At 44.0% G+C, this 13,741-nt stretch overlaps 15 non-coding genes across 15 annotated transcripts; all 15 read left to right on the top strand.

Annotated features, from left to right (window-relative positions):
• The first annotated feature begins 465 nt into the window (after positions 1-465).
• Positions 466-537, top strand: TRNAR-GCG (transfer RNA arginine (anticodon GCG)). The gene has a single exon. It is a non-coding gene; the product is annotated as a tRNA-Arg (tRNA).
• An 842-nt stretch (positions 538-1,379) lies between these two features.
• Positions 1,380-1,451, top strand: TRNAR-GCG (transfer RNA arginine (anticodon GCG)). The gene has a single exon. It is a non-coding gene; the product is annotated as a tRNA-Arg (tRNA).
• Positions 1,452-1,904: 453 nt separating this feature from the next.
• On the top strand, positions 1,905-1,976 carry TRNAR-GCG (transfer RNA arginine (anticodon GCG)). The gene has a single exon. It is a non-coding gene; the product is annotated as a tRNA-Arg (tRNA).
• Positions 1,977-2,034: 58 nt separating this feature from the next.
• On the top strand, positions 2,035-2,106 carry TRNAC-GCA (transfer RNA cysteine (anticodon GCA)). Its single transcript has one exon. It is a non-coding gene; the product is annotated as a tRNA-Cys (tRNA).
• A 323-nt stretch (positions 2,107-2,429) lies between these two features.
• TRNAR-GCG (transfer RNA arginine (anticodon GCG)) lies at positions 2,430-2,501 on the top strand. Its single transcript has one exon. It is a non-coding gene; the product is annotated as a tRNA-Arg (tRNA).
• Positions 2,502-4,901: 2,400 nt separating this feature from the next.
• On the top strand, positions 4,902-4,973 carry TRNAR-GCG (transfer RNA arginine (anticodon GCG)). The gene has a single exon. It is a non-coding gene; the product is annotated as a tRNA-Arg (tRNA).
• Positions 4,974-5,943: 970 nt separating this feature from the next.
• TRNAR-GCG (transfer RNA arginine (anticodon GCG)) lies at positions 5,944-6,015 on the top strand. Its single transcript has one exon. It is a non-coding gene; the product is annotated as a tRNA-Arg (tRNA).
• A 581-nt stretch (positions 6,016-6,596) lies between these two features.
• TRNAC-GCA (transfer RNA cysteine (anticodon GCA)) lies at positions 6,597-6,668 on the top strand. Its single transcript has one exon. It is a non-coding gene; the product is annotated as a tRNA-Cys (tRNA).
• Positions 6,669-7,767: 1,099 nt separating this feature from the next.
• On the top strand, positions 7,768-7,839 carry TRNAR-GCG (transfer RNA arginine (anticodon GCG)). The gene has a single exon. It is a non-coding gene; the product is annotated as a tRNA-Arg (tRNA).
• A 970-nt stretch (positions 7,840-8,809) lies between these two features.
• TRNAR-GCG (transfer RNA arginine (anticodon GCG)) lies at positions 8,810-8,881 on the top strand. The gene has a single exon. It is a non-coding gene; the product is annotated as a tRNA-Arg (tRNA).
• A 581-nt stretch (positions 8,882-9,462) lies between these two features.
• Positions 9,463-9,534, top strand: TRNAC-GCA (transfer RNA cysteine (anticodon GCA)). The gene has a single exon. It is a non-coding gene; the product is annotated as a tRNA-Cys (tRNA).
• Positions 9,535-10,633: 1,099 nt separating this feature from the next.
• TRNAR-GCG (transfer RNA arginine (anticodon GCG)) lies at positions 10,634-10,705 on the top strand. Its single transcript has one exon. It is a non-coding gene; the product is annotated as a tRNA-Arg (tRNA).
• A 970-nt stretch (positions 10,706-11,675) lies between these two features.
• On the top strand, positions 11,676-11,747 carry TRNAR-GCG (transfer RNA arginine (anticodon GCG)). The gene has a single exon. It is a non-coding gene; the product is annotated as a tRNA-Arg (tRNA).
• Positions 11,748-12,328: 581 nt separating this feature from the next.
• On the top strand, positions 12,329-12,400 carry TRNAC-GCA (transfer RNA cysteine (anticodon GCA)). The gene has a single exon. It is a non-coding gene; the product is annotated as a tRNA-Cys (tRNA).
• A 1,099-nt stretch (positions 12,401-13,499) lies between these two features.
• On the top strand, positions 13,500-13,571 carry TRNAR-GCG (transfer RNA arginine (anticodon GCG)). The gene has a single exon. It is a non-coding gene; the product is annotated as a tRNA-Arg (tRNA).
• The last annotated feature ends 170 nt before the right edge of the window (positions 13,572-13,741 follow it).

The raw sequence follows: 13,741 nt of genomic DNA, 5'->3' as shown, positions 1-13,741 counted from the left end.
AAACCCGAGTTCCCCATGTAACAGCACTGATCATTGCCTTTATTTTATTTAATTAGAGATTACGGTTATGAACAAGGGGGAATAGCTCAGTGGAGGAGCATTCCACTGCAGATCGAGAGGTCCTTGGTCCAAACCCGAGTTCCCCCTGTAAAAGCACGGATCATTGCCTTTATTTTAGTTAATTAGACATTGCGGTTATGAACAAGGAGGAATAGCTCAGTGGTAGAGCATTCGACTGCAGATCGAGAGCTCTTTGGTTCAAACTCGAGTTCCCCCTGTAACAGCACGGATTATTGCCTTTATTTTAGTTAATTAGACATTACGGTTATGAACAAGGGGGAATAGCTCAGTGGTAGGGCATTCGACTGCAGGTCGAAAGGTCCGTGGTTCAAACCCGAGTTCCCTCTGTAAAAGCACGGATCATTGCCTTTATTTTAGTTAATTAGACATTTCGGTTATGAACACGGGGGAATAGCTCAGTGGTAGAGCATTCGACTGCGGATCGAGAGGTCCTTGGTTCAAACCCGAGTTCCCCCTGTAAAAGCACGGATCATTGCCTTTATTTTAGTAAATTAGACATTAAGGTTATGAACAAGGAGGAATCGCTCAGTGGTAGAGCATTCGACTGCAGATCGAGAGCTCTTTGGTTCAAACCCGAGTTCCCCCTGTAACAGCACGGATCATTGCCTTTATTTTAGTTAATTAGACATTACGGTTATGAACAAGGGGGAATAGCTCAGTGGTAGAGCATTCGACTGCAGATCGAGAGGTACTTGGTCCAAACCCAACCCGAGTGCCCCCTGTAACAGCACGGAGCATTGCCTTTATTTTCATAATTAGACATTACGGTTATGAACAAGGGGGAATAGCTCAGTGGTAGAGCATTTGACTGCAGATCGAGAGATCTTTGGTTCAAACCCGAGTTCCCCATGTAACAGCACTGATCATTGCCTTTATTTTATTTAATTAGAGATTACGGTTATGAACAAGGGGGAATAGCTCAATGGAGGAGCATTCCACTGCAGATCGAGAGGTCCTTGGTTCAAACCCGAGTTCCCCCTGTAAAAGCACGGATCATTGCCTTTATTTTAGTTAATTAGACATTGCGGTTATGAACAAGGAGGAATAGCTCAGTGGTAGAGCATTCGACTGCAGATCGAGAGCTCTTTGGTTCAAACTCGAGTTCCCCCTGTAACAGCACGGATTATTGCCTTTATTTTAGTTAATTAGACATTACGGTTATGAACAAGGGGGAATAGCTCAGTGGTAGAGCATTCGACTGCAGGTCGAAAGGTCCGTGGTTCAAACCCGAGTTCCCTCTGTAAAAGCATGGATCATTGCCTTTATTTTAGTTAATTAGACATTTCGGTTATGAACAAGGGGGAATAGCTCAGTGGTAGAGCATTCGACTGCGGATCGAGAGGTCCTTGGTTCAAACCCGAGTTCCCCCTGTAAAAGCACGGATCATTGCCTTTATTTTAGTTAATTAGACATTAAGGTTATGAACAAGGAGGAATCGCTCAGTGGTAGAGCATTCGACTGCAGATCGAGAGCTCTTTGGTTCAAACCCGAGTTCCCCCTGTAACAGCACGGATCATTGCCTTTATTTTAGTTAATTAGACATTACGGTTATGGACATGGGGGAATAGCTCAGTGGTAGAGCATTCGACTGCAGATCGAAAGGTCCGTGGTTCAAACCCGAGTTCCCTCTGTAAAAGCACGGATCATTGCCTTTATTTTAGTTAATTAGACATTACGGTTATGAACAAGGGGGAATAGCTCAGTGGTAGAGCATTCGACTGCAGATCGAGAGGTACTTGGTCCAAACCCAACCCGAGTGCCCCCTGTAACAGCACGGAGCATTGCCTTTATTTTACGTAATTAGACATTACGGTTATGAACAAGGGGGTATAGCTCAGTGGTAGAGCATTCGACTGCGGATCGAAAGGTCCTTGGTTCAAGCCAAAGTTCATCCTGTAACAGCACGGACCATTGCCTTTATTTTACATAATTAGACATTGCGGTTATGAACAAGGGGGAATAGCTCAGTGGTAGAGCATTCGACTGCAGATCGAGAGGTCCTTGGTTCAAACCCGAGTTCCTCCTGTAAAAGCACGGATCATTGCCCTTATTTTAGTTAATTAGACATTGCGGTTATGAACAAGGAGGAATAGCTCAGTGGTAGAGCATTCGACTGCAGTTCGAGAGCTCTTTGGTTCAAACCCGAGTTCCCCCTGTAACAGCACGGATCATTGCCTTTATTTTAGTTAATTAGACATTACGGTTATGAACAAGGGGGAATAGCTCAGTGGTAGAGCATTCGACTGCAGATCGAGAGGTACTTGGTCCAAACCCAACCCGAGTGCCCCCTGTAACAGCACGGAGCATTGCCTTTATTTTACGTAATTAGACATTACGGTTATGAACAAGGGGGTATAGCTCAGTGGTAGAGCATTCGACTGCGGATCGAAAGGTCCGTGGTTCAAACCCGAGTTCCCCCTGTAACAGCACGGAGCATTGCCTTTATTTTACATAATTAGACGTTACGGTTATGAACAAGGGGGAATAACTCAGTGGTAGAGCATTCGACTGCAGATCGAGAGGTCCTTGGTTCAAGCCAAAGTTCATCCTGTAACAGCACGGACCATTGCCTTTATTTTACATAATTAGACATTGCGGTTATGAACAAGGGGGAATAGCTCAGTGGTAGAGCATTCGACTGCAGATCGAGAGGTCCGTGGTTCAAACCCGAGTTCCCCCTGTAAAAGCACGAATCATTGCCTTTATTTTAGTTAATTAGACATTACGGGTATGAACAAGGAGGAATAGCTCAGTGGTAGAGCATTCGACTGCAGTTCGAGAGCTCTTTGGTTCAAACCCGAGTTCCCCCTGTAACAGCACGGATCATTGCCTTTATTTTAGTTAATTAGACATTACGGTTATGAACAAGGGGGAATAGCTCAGTGGTAGAGCATTCGACTGCAGATCGAGAGGTCCTTGGTTCAAACCGAGTTCCCACTGTTACAGCACGGATCATTGCCTTTATTTTAGTTAATTAGACATTACGATTATGAACAAGGGGGAATAGCTCAGTGGTAGAGCATTCGACTGCAGATCGAGAGGTACTTGGTTCAAACTGAGTTCCCTTGTAACAGCACTGATCATTGCCTTTATTTTAGTTAATTAGACATTACGGTTATGAACAAGGGGGAATAGCTCAGTGGTAGAGCATTCGACTGCAGATCGAGAGCTCTTTGGTTCAAACCCGAAATCCCCCTGTAACAGCACGGATCATTGCCTTTATTTTAGTTAATTAGACATTACGGTTATGAACAAGGGTGAATAGCTCAGTGGTAGAGCATTCGACTGCAGATCGAGAGGTACTTGGTTCAAACTGAGTTCCCTTGTAACAGCACTGACCATTGCCTTTATTTTAGTTAATTAGACATTACGGTTATGAACAAGGGGGAATAGCTCAGTGGTAGAGCATTCGACTGCAGATCGAGAGGTACTTGGTCCAAACCCAACCCGAGTGCCCCCTGTAACAGCACGGAGCATTGCCTTTATTTTACATAATTAGACATTACGGTTATGAACAAGGGGGAATAGCTCCTTGGTAGAGCATTTGACTGCAGATCGAGAGATCTTTGGTTCAAACCCGAGTTCCCCATGTAACAGCACTGATCATTGCCTTTATTTTATTTTATTAGAGATTACGGTTATGAACAAGGGGGAATAGCTCAGTGGTAGAGCATTCTACTGCAGATCGAGAGGTCCTTGGTTCAAACCCGAATTCCCCCTGTAAAAGCACGGATCATTGCCTTTATTTTAGTTAATTAGACATTACGGTTAAGAAACAAGGAGGAATAGCTTAGTGGTAGAGCATTTGACTGCAGATCGAGAGATCTTTGGTTCAAACCCGAGTTCCCCCTGTAACAGCACTGATCATTGCCTTTATTTTATTTAATTAGAGATTACGGTTATGATCAAGGGGGAATAGCTCAGTGGAGGAGCATTCCACTGCAGATCGAGAGGTTCTTGGTTCAAACTGAGTTCCCTTGTAACAGCACTGATCATTGAATTATTTTAGTTAATTAGACATTACGGTTATGAACAAGGAGGAATAGCTCAGTGGTAGAGCATTCGACTGCAGATCGAGAGCTCTTTGGTTCAAACCCGAGTTCCCCCTGTAACAGCACGGATCATTGCCTTTATTTTAGTTAATTAGACATTATGGTTATGAACAAGGAGGAATAGCTCAGTGGTAGGGCATTCGACTGCAGATCGAGAGGTACTTGGTCCAAACCCAACCCGAGTGCCCCTGTAACAGCACGGAGCATTGCCTTTATTTTACATAATTAGACATTACGGTTATGAACAAGGGGGAATAGCTCAGTGGTAGAGCATTTGACTGCAGATCGAGAGATCTTTGGTTCAAACCCGAGTTCCCCATGTAACAGCACTGATCATTGCCTTTATTTTATTTAATTAGAGATTACGGTTATGAACAAGGGGGAATAGCTCAGTGGAGGAGCATTCCACTGCAGATCGAGAGGTCCTTGGTTCAAACCCGAGTTCCCCCTGTAAAAGCACGGATCATTGCCTTTATTTTAGTTAATTAGACATTGCGGTTATGAACAAGGAGGAATAGCTCAGTGGTAGAGCATTCGACTGCAGATCGAGAGCTCTTTGGTTCAAACTCGAGTTCCCCCTGTAACAGCACGGATTATTGCCTTTATTTTAGTTAATTAGACATTACGGTTATGAACAAGGGGGAGTAGCTCAGTGGTAGAGCATTCGACTGCAGGTCGAAAGGTCCGTGGTTCAAACCCGAGTTCCCTCTGTAAAAGCACGGATCATTGCCTTTATTTTAGTTAATTAGACATTTCGGTTATGAACAAGGGGGAATAGCTCAGTGGTAGAGCATTCGACTGCGGATCGAGAGGTCCTTGGTTCAAACCCGAGTTCCCCCTGTAAAAGCACGGATCATTGCCTTTATTTTAGTTAATTAGACATTAAGGTTATGAACAAGGAGGAATCGCTCAGTGGTAGAGCATTCGACTGCAGATCGAGAGCTCTTTGGTTCAAACCCGAGTTCCCCATGTAACAGCACGGATCATTGCCTTTATTTTAGTTAATTAGACATTACGGTTATGGACATGGGGGAATAGCTCAGTGGTAGAGCATTCGACTGCAGATCGAAAGGTCCGTGGTTCAAACCCGAGTTCCCTCTGTAAAAGCACGGATCATTGCCTTTATTTTAGTTAATTAGACATTACGGTTATGAACAAGGGGGAATAGCTCAGTGGTAGAGCATTAGACTGCAGATCGAGAGGTACTTGGTCCAAACCCAACCCGAGTGCCCCCTGTAACAGCACGGAGCATTGCCTTTATTTTCATAATTAGACATTACGGTTATGAACAAGGGGGAATAGCTCAGTGGTAGAGCATTTGACTGCAGACCGAGAGATCTTTGGTTCAAACCCGAGTTCCCCATGTAACAGCACTGATCATTGCCTTTATTTTATTTAATTAGAGATTACGGTTATGAACAAGGGGGAATAGCTCAGTGGAGGAGCATTCCACTGCAGATCGAGAGGTCCTTGGTTCAAACTGAGTTCCCTTGTAACAGCACTGATCATTGCCTTTATTTTAGTTAATTAGACATTACGGTTATGAAAAAGGAGGAATAGCTCGGTGGTAGAGCATTCGACTGCAGATCGAGAGCTCTTTGGTTCAAACCCGAGTTCCCCCTATAACAGCACGGAGCATTGCCTTTATTTTAGTTAATTAGACATTACGGTTATGAACAAGGGGGAATAGCTCAGTGGTAGGGCATTCGACTGCAGGTCGAAAGGTCCGTGGTTCAAACCCGAGTTCCCTCTGTAAAAGCACGGATCATTGCCTTTATTTTAGTTAATTAGACATTTCGGTTATGAACAAGGGGGAATAGCTCAGTGGTAGAGCATTCGACTGCGGATCGAGAGGTCCTTGGTTCAAACCCGAGTTCCCCCTGTAAAAGCACGGATCATTGCCTTTATTTTAGTTAATTAGACATTAAGGTTATGAACAAGGAGGAATCGCTCAGTGGTAGAGCATTCGACTGCAGATCGAGAGCTCTTTGGTTCAAACCCGAAATCCCCCTGTAACAGCACGGATCATTGCCTTTATTTTAGTTAATTAGACATTACGGTTATGAACAAGGGTGAATAGCTCAGTGGTAGAGCATTCGACTGCAGGTCGAGAGGTACTTGGTTCAAACTGAGTTCCCTTGTAACAGCACTGATCATTGCCTTTATTTTAGTTAATTAGACATTACGGTTATGAACAAGGGGGAATAGCTCAGTGGTAGAGCATTCGACTGCAGATCGAGAGGTACTTGGTCCAAACCCAACCCGAGTGCCCCCTGTAACAGCACGGAGCATTGCCTTTATTTTACATAATTAGACATTACGGTTATGAACAAGGGTGAATAGCGCAGTGGTAGAGCATTTGACTGCAGATCGAGAGATCTTTAGTTCAAACCCGAGTTCCCCATGTAACAGCACTGATCATTGCCTTTATTTTATTTTATTAGAGATTACGGTTATGAACAAGGGGGAATAGCTCAGTGGTAGAGCATTCGACTGCAGATCGAGAGGTCCTTGGTTCAAACCCGAGTTCCTCCTGTAAAAGCACGGATCATTGCCTTTATTTTAGTTAATTAGACATTACGGTTATGAACAAGGAGGAATAGCTCAGTGGTAGAGCATTTGACTGCAGATCGAGAGATCTTTGGTTCAAACCCGAGTTCCCCCTGTAACAGCACTGGTCATTGCCTTTCTTTTATTTAATTATAGATTACGGTTATGATCAAGGGGGAATAGCTCAGTGGAGGAGCATTCCACTGCAGATCGAGAGGTCCTTGGTTCAAACTGAGTTCCCTTGTAACAGCACTGATCATTGAACTATTTTAGTTAATTAGACATTACGGTTATGAACAAGGAGGAATAGCTCAGTGGTAGAGCATTCGACTGCAGATCGAGAGCTCTTTGGTTCAAACCCGAGTTCCCCCTGTAACAGCACGGATCATTGCCTTTATTTTAGTTAATTAGACATTATGGTTATGAACAAGGGGGAATAGCTCAGTGGTAGGGCATTCGACTGCAGATCGAGAGGTACTTGGTCCAAACCCAACCCGAGTGCCCCTGTAACAGCACGGAGCATTGCCTTTATTTTACATAATTAGACATTACGGTTATGAACAAGGGGGAATAGCTCAGTGGTAGAGCATTTGACTGCAGATCGAGAGATCTTTGGTTCAAACCCGAGTTCCCCATGTAACAGCACTGATCATTGCCTTTATTTTATTTAATTAGAGATTACGGTTATGAACAAGGGGGAATAGCTCAGTGGAGGAGCATTCCACTGCAGATCGAGAGGTCCTTGGTTCAAACCCGAGTTCCCCCTGTAAAAGCACGGATCATTGCCTTTATTTTAGTTAATTAGACATTGCGGTTATGAACAAGGAGGAATAGCTCAGTGGTAGAGCATTCGACTGCAGATCGAGAGCTCTTTGGTTCAAACTCGAGTTCCCCCTGTAACAGCACGGATTATTGCCTTTATTTTAGTTAATTAGACATTACGGTTATGAACAAGGGGGAGTAGCTCAGTGGTAGAGCATTCGACTGCAGGTCGAAAGGTCCGTGGTTCAAACCCGAGTTCCCTCTGTAAAAGCACGGATCATTGCCTTTATTTTAGTTAATTAGACATTTCGGTTATGAACAAGGGGGAATAGCTCAGTGGTAGAGCATTCGACTGCGGATCGAGAGGTCCTTGGTTCAAACCCGAGTTCCCCCTGTAAAAGCACGGATCATTGCCTTTATTTTAGTTAATTAGACATTAAGGTTATGAACAAGGAGGAATCGCTCAGTGGTAGAGCATTCGACTGCAGATCGAGAGCTCTTTGGTTCAAACCCGAGTTCCCCATGTAACAGCACGGATCATTGCCTTTATTTTAGTTAATTAGACATTACGGTTATGGACATGGGGGAATAGCTCAGTGGTAGAGCATTCGACTGCAGATCGAAAGGTCCGTGGTTCAAACCCGAGTTCCCTCTGTAAAAGCACGGATCATTGCCTTTATTTTAGTTAATTAGACATTACGGTTATGAACAAGGGGGAATAGCTCAGTGGTAGAGCATTAGACTGCAGATCGAGAGGTACTTGGTCCAAACCCAACCCGAGTGCCCCCTGTAACAGCACGGAGCATTGCCTTTATTTTCATAATTAGACATTACGGTTATGAACAAGGGGGAATAGCTCAGTGGTAGAGCATTTGACTGCAGACCGAGAGATCTTTGGTTCAAACCCGAGTTCCCCATGTAACAGCACTGATCATTGCCTTTATTTTATTTAATTAGAGATTACGGTTATGAACAAGGGGGAATAGCTCAGTGGAGGAGCATTCCACTGCAGATCGAGAGGTCCTTGGTTCAAACTGAGTTCCCTTGTAACAGCACTGATCATTGCCTTTATTTTAGTTAATTAGACATTACGGTTATGAAAAAGGAGGAATAGCTCGGTGGTAGAGCATTCGACTGCAGATCGAGAGCTCTTTGGTTCAAACCCGAGTTCCCCCTATAACAGCACGGAGCATTGCCTTTATTTTAGTTAATTAGACATTACGGTTATGAACAAGGGGGAATAGCTCAGTGGTAGGGCATTCGACTGCAGGTCGATAGGTCCGTGGTTCAAACCCGAGTTCCCTCTGTAAAAGCACGGATCATTGCCTTTATTTTAGTTAATTAGACATTTCGGTTATGAACAAGGGGGAATAGCTCAGTGGTAGAGCATTCGACTGCGGATCGAGAGGTCCTTGGTTCAAACCCGAGTTCCCCCTGTAAAAGCACGGATCATTGCCTTTATTTTAGTTAATTAGACATTAAGGTTATGAACAAGGAGGAATCGCTCAGTGGTAGAGCATTCGACTGCAGATCGAGAGCTCTTTGGTTCAAACCCGAAATCCCCCTGTAACAGCACGGATCATTGCCTTTATTTTAGTTAATTAGACATTACGGTTATGAACAAGGGTGAATAGCTCAGTGGTAGAGCATTCGACTGCAGGTCGAGAGGTACTTGGTTCAAACTGAGTTCCCTTGTAACAGCACTGATCATTGCCTTTATTTTAGTTAATTAGACATTACGGTTATGAACAAGGGGGAATAGCTCAGTGGTAGAGCATTCGACTGCAGATCGAGAGGTACTTGGTCCAAACCCAACCCGAGTGCCCCCTGTAACAGCACGGAGCATTGCCTTTATTTTACATAATTAGACATTACGGTTATGAACAAGGGTGAATAGCGCAGTGGTAGAGCATTTGACTGCAGATCGAGAGATCTTTAGTTCAAACCCGAGTTCCCCATGTAACAGCACTGATCATTGCCTTTATTTTATTTTATTAGAGATTACGGTTATGAACAAGGGGGAATAGCTCAGTGGTAGAGCATTCGACTGCAGATCGAGAGGTCCTTGGTTCAAACCCGAGTTCCTCCTGTAAAAGCACGGATCATTGCCTTTATTTTAGTTAATTAGACATTACGGTTATGAACAAGGAGGAATAGCTCAGTGGTAGAGCATTTGACTGCAGATCGAGAGATCTTTGGTTCAAACCCGAGTTCCCCCTGTAACAGCACTGGTCATTGCCTTTCTTTTATTTAATTATAGATTACGGTTATGATCAAGGGGGAATAGCTCAGTGGAGGAGCATTCCACTGCAGATCGAGAGGTCCTTGGTTCAAACTGAGTTCCCTTGTAACAGCACTGATCATTGAACTATTTTAGTTAATTAGACATTACGGTTATGAACAAGGAGGAATAGCTCAGTGGTAGAGCATTCGACTGCAGATCGAGAGCTCTTTGGTTCAAACCCGAGTTCCCCCTGTAACAGCACGGATCATTGCCTTTATTTTAGTTAATTAGACATTATGGTTATGAACAAGGGGGAATAGCTCAGTGGTAGGGCATTCGACTGCAGATCGAGAGGTACTTGGTCCAAACCCAACCCGAGTGCCCCTGTAACAGCACGGAGCATTGCCTTTATTTTACATAATTAGACATTACGGTTATGAACAAGGGGGAATAGCTCAGTGGTAGAGCATTTGACTGCAGATCGAGAGATCTTTGGTTCAAACCCGAGTTCCCCATGTAACAGCACTGATCATTGCCTTTATTTTATTTAATTAGAGATTACGGTTATGAACAAGGGGGAATAGCTCAGTGGAGGAGCATTCCACTGCAGATCGAGAGGTCCTTGGTTCAAACCCGAGTTCCCCCTGTAAAAGCACGGATCATTGCCTTTATTTTAGTTAATTAGACATTGCGGTTATGAACAAGGAGGAATAGCTCAGTGGTAGAGCATTCGACTGCAGATCGAGAGCTCTTTGGTTCAAACTCGAGTTCCCCCTGTAACAGCACGGATTATTGCCTTTATTTTAGTTAATTAGACATTACGGTTATGAACAAGGGGGAGTAGCTCAGTGGTAGAGCATTCGACTGCAGGTCGAAAGGTCCGTGGTTCAAACCCGAGTTCCCTCTGTAAAAGCACGGATCATTGCCTTTATTTTAGTTAATTAGACATTTCGGTTATGAACAAGGGGGAATAGCTCAGTGGTAGAGCATTCGACTGCGGATCGAGAGGTCCTTGGTTCAAACCCGAGTTCCCCCTGTAAAAGCACGGATCATTGCCTTTATTTTAGTTAATTAGACATTAAGGTTATGAACAAGGAGGAATCGCTCAGTGGTAGAGCATTCGACTGCAGATCGAGAGCTCTTTGGTTCAAACCCGAGTTCCCCATGTAACAGCACGGATCATTGCCTTTATTTTAGTTAATTAGACATTACGGTTATGGACATGGGGGAATAGCTCAGTGGTAGAGCATTCGACTGCAGATCGAAAGGTCCGTGGTTCAAACCCGAGTTCCCTCTGTAAAAGCACGGATCATTGCCTTTATTTTAGTTAATTAGACATTACGGTTATGAACAAGGGGGAATAGCTCAGTGGTAGAGCATTAGACTGCAGATCGAGAGGTACTTGGTCCAAACCCAACCCGAGTGCCCCCTGTAACAGCACGGAGCATTGCCTTTATTTTCATAATTAGACATTACGGTTATGAACAAGGGGGAATAGCTCAGTGGTAGAGCATTTGACTGCAGACCGAGAGATCTTTGGTTCAAACCCGAGTTCCCCATGTAACAGCACTGATCATTGCCTTTATTTTATTTAATTAGAGATTACGGTTATGAACAAGGGGGAATAGCTCAGTGGAGGAGCATTCCACTGCAGATCGAGAGGTCCTTGGTTCAAACTGAGTTCCCTTGTAACAGCACTGATCATTGCCTTTATTTTAGTTAATTAGACATTACGGTTATGAAAAAGGAGGAATAGCTCGGTGGTAGAGCATTCGACTGCAGATCGAGAGCTCTTTGGTTCAAACCCGAGTTCCCCCTATAACAGCACGGAGCATTGCCTTTATTTTAGTTAATTAGACATTACGGTTATGAACAAGGGGGAATAGCTCAGTGGTAGGGCATTCGACTGCAGGTCGAAAGGTCCGTGGTTCAAACCCGAGTTCCCTCTGTAAAAGCACGGATCATTGCCTTTATTTTAGTTAATTAGACATTTCGGTTATGAACAAGGGGGAATAGCTCAGTGGTAGAGCATTCGACTGCGGATCGAGAGGTCCTTGGTTCAAACCCGAGTTCCCCCTGTAAAAGCACGGATCATTGCCTTTATTTTAGTTAATTAGACATTAAGGTTATGAACAAGGAGGAATCGCTCAGTGGTAGAGCATTCGACTGCAGATCGAGAGCTCTTTGGTTCAAACCCGAAATCCCCCTGTAACAGCACGGATCATTGCCTTTATTTTAGTTAATTAGACATTACGGTTATGAACAAGGGTGAATAGCTCAGTGGTAGAGCATTCGACTGCAGGTCGAGAGGTACTTGGTTCAAACTGAGTTCCCTTGTAACAGCACTGATCATTGCCTTTATTTTAGTTAATTAGACATTACGGTTATGAACAAGGGGGAATAGCTCAGTGGTAGAGCATTCGACTGCAGATCGAGAGGTACTTGGTCCAAACCCAACCCGAGTGCCCCCTGTAACAGCACGGAGCATTGCCTTTATTTTACATAATTAGACATTACGGTTATGAACAAGGGTGAATAGCGCAGTGGTAGAGCATTTGACTGCAGATCGAGAGATCTTTAGTTCAAACCCGAGTTCCCCATGTAACAGCACTGATCATTGCCTTTATTTTATTTTATTAGAGATTACGGTTATGAACAAGGGGGAATAGCTCAGTGGTAGAGCATTCGACTGCAGATCGAGAGGTCCTTGGTTCAAACCCGAGTTCCTCCTGTAAAAGCACGGATCATTGCCTTTATTTTAGTTAATTAGACATTACGGTTATGAACAAGGAGGAATAGCTCAGTGGTAGAGCATTTGACTGCAGATCGAGAGATCTTTGGTTCAAACCCGAGTTCCCCCTGTAACAGCACTGGTCATTGCCTTTCTTTTATTTAATTATAGATTACGGTTATGATCAAGGGGGAATAGCTCAGTGGAGGAGCATTCCACTGCAGATCGAGAGGTCCTTGGTTCAAACTGAGTTCCCTTGTAACAGCACTGATCATTGAACTATTTTAGTTAATTAGACATTACGGTTATGAACAAGGAGGAATAGCTCAGTGGTAGAGCATTCGACTGCAGATCGAGAGCTCTTTGGTTCAAACCCGAGTTCCCCCTGTAACAGCACGGATCATTGCCTTTATTTTAGTTAATTAGACATTATGGTTATGAACAAGGGGGAATAGCTCAGTGGTAGGGCATTCGACTGCAGATCGAGAGGTACTTGGTCCAAACCCAACCCGAGTGCCCCTGTAACAGCACGGAGCATTGCCTTTATTTTACATAATTAGACATTACGGTTATGAACAAGGGGGAATAGCTCAGTGGTAGAGCATTTGACTGCAGATCGAGAGATCTTTGGTTCAAACCCGAGTTCCCCATGTAACAGCACTGATCATTGCCTTTATTTTATTTAATTAGAGATTACGGTTATGAACAAGGGGGAATAGCTCAGTGGAGGAGCATTCCACTGCAGATCGAGAGGTCCTTGGTCCAAACCCGAGTTCCCCCTGTAAAAGCACGGATCATTGCCTTTATTTTAGTTAATTAGACATTGCGGTTATGAACAAGGAGGAATAGCTCAGTGGTAGAGCATTCGACTGCAGATCGAGAGCTCTTTGGTTCAAACTCGAGTTCCCCCTGTAACAGCACGGATTATTGCCTTTATTTTAGTTAATTAGACATTACGGTTATGAACAAGGGGGAATAGCTCAGTGGTAGGGCATTCGACTGCAGGTCGAAAGGTCCGTGGTTCAAACCCGAGTTCCCTCTGTAAAAGCACGGATCATTGCCTTTATTTTAGTTAATTAGACATTTCGGTTATGAACAAGGGGGAATAGCTCAGTGGTAGAGCATTCGACTGCGGATCGAGAGGTCCTTGGTTCAAACCCGAGTTCCCCCTGTAAAAGCACGGATCATTGCCTTTATTTTAGTAAATTAGACATTAAGGTTATGAACAAGGAGGAATCGCTCAGTGGTAGAGCATTCGACTGCAGATCGAGAGCTCTTTGGTTCAAACCCGAGTTCCCCCTGTAACAGCACGGATCATTGCCTTTATTTTAGTTAATTAGA

The sequence above is a fragment of the Phalangium opilio genome, unplaced genomic scaffold (genome assembly GCF_054372755.1).
Source record: "Phalangium opilio isolate 3A_F unplaced genomic scaffold, DU_Popi_V2 ptg000022l_1, whole genome shotgun sequence".
In the NCBI taxonomy this organism is placed as follows: domain Eukaryota; kingdom Metazoa; phylum Arthropoda; class Arachnida; order Opiliones; family Phalangiidae; genus Phalangium; species Phalangium opilio.
Note: the sequence above shows the minus strand (reverse complement) of the source record. Positions and strands in the feature narration are given on the sequence as shown.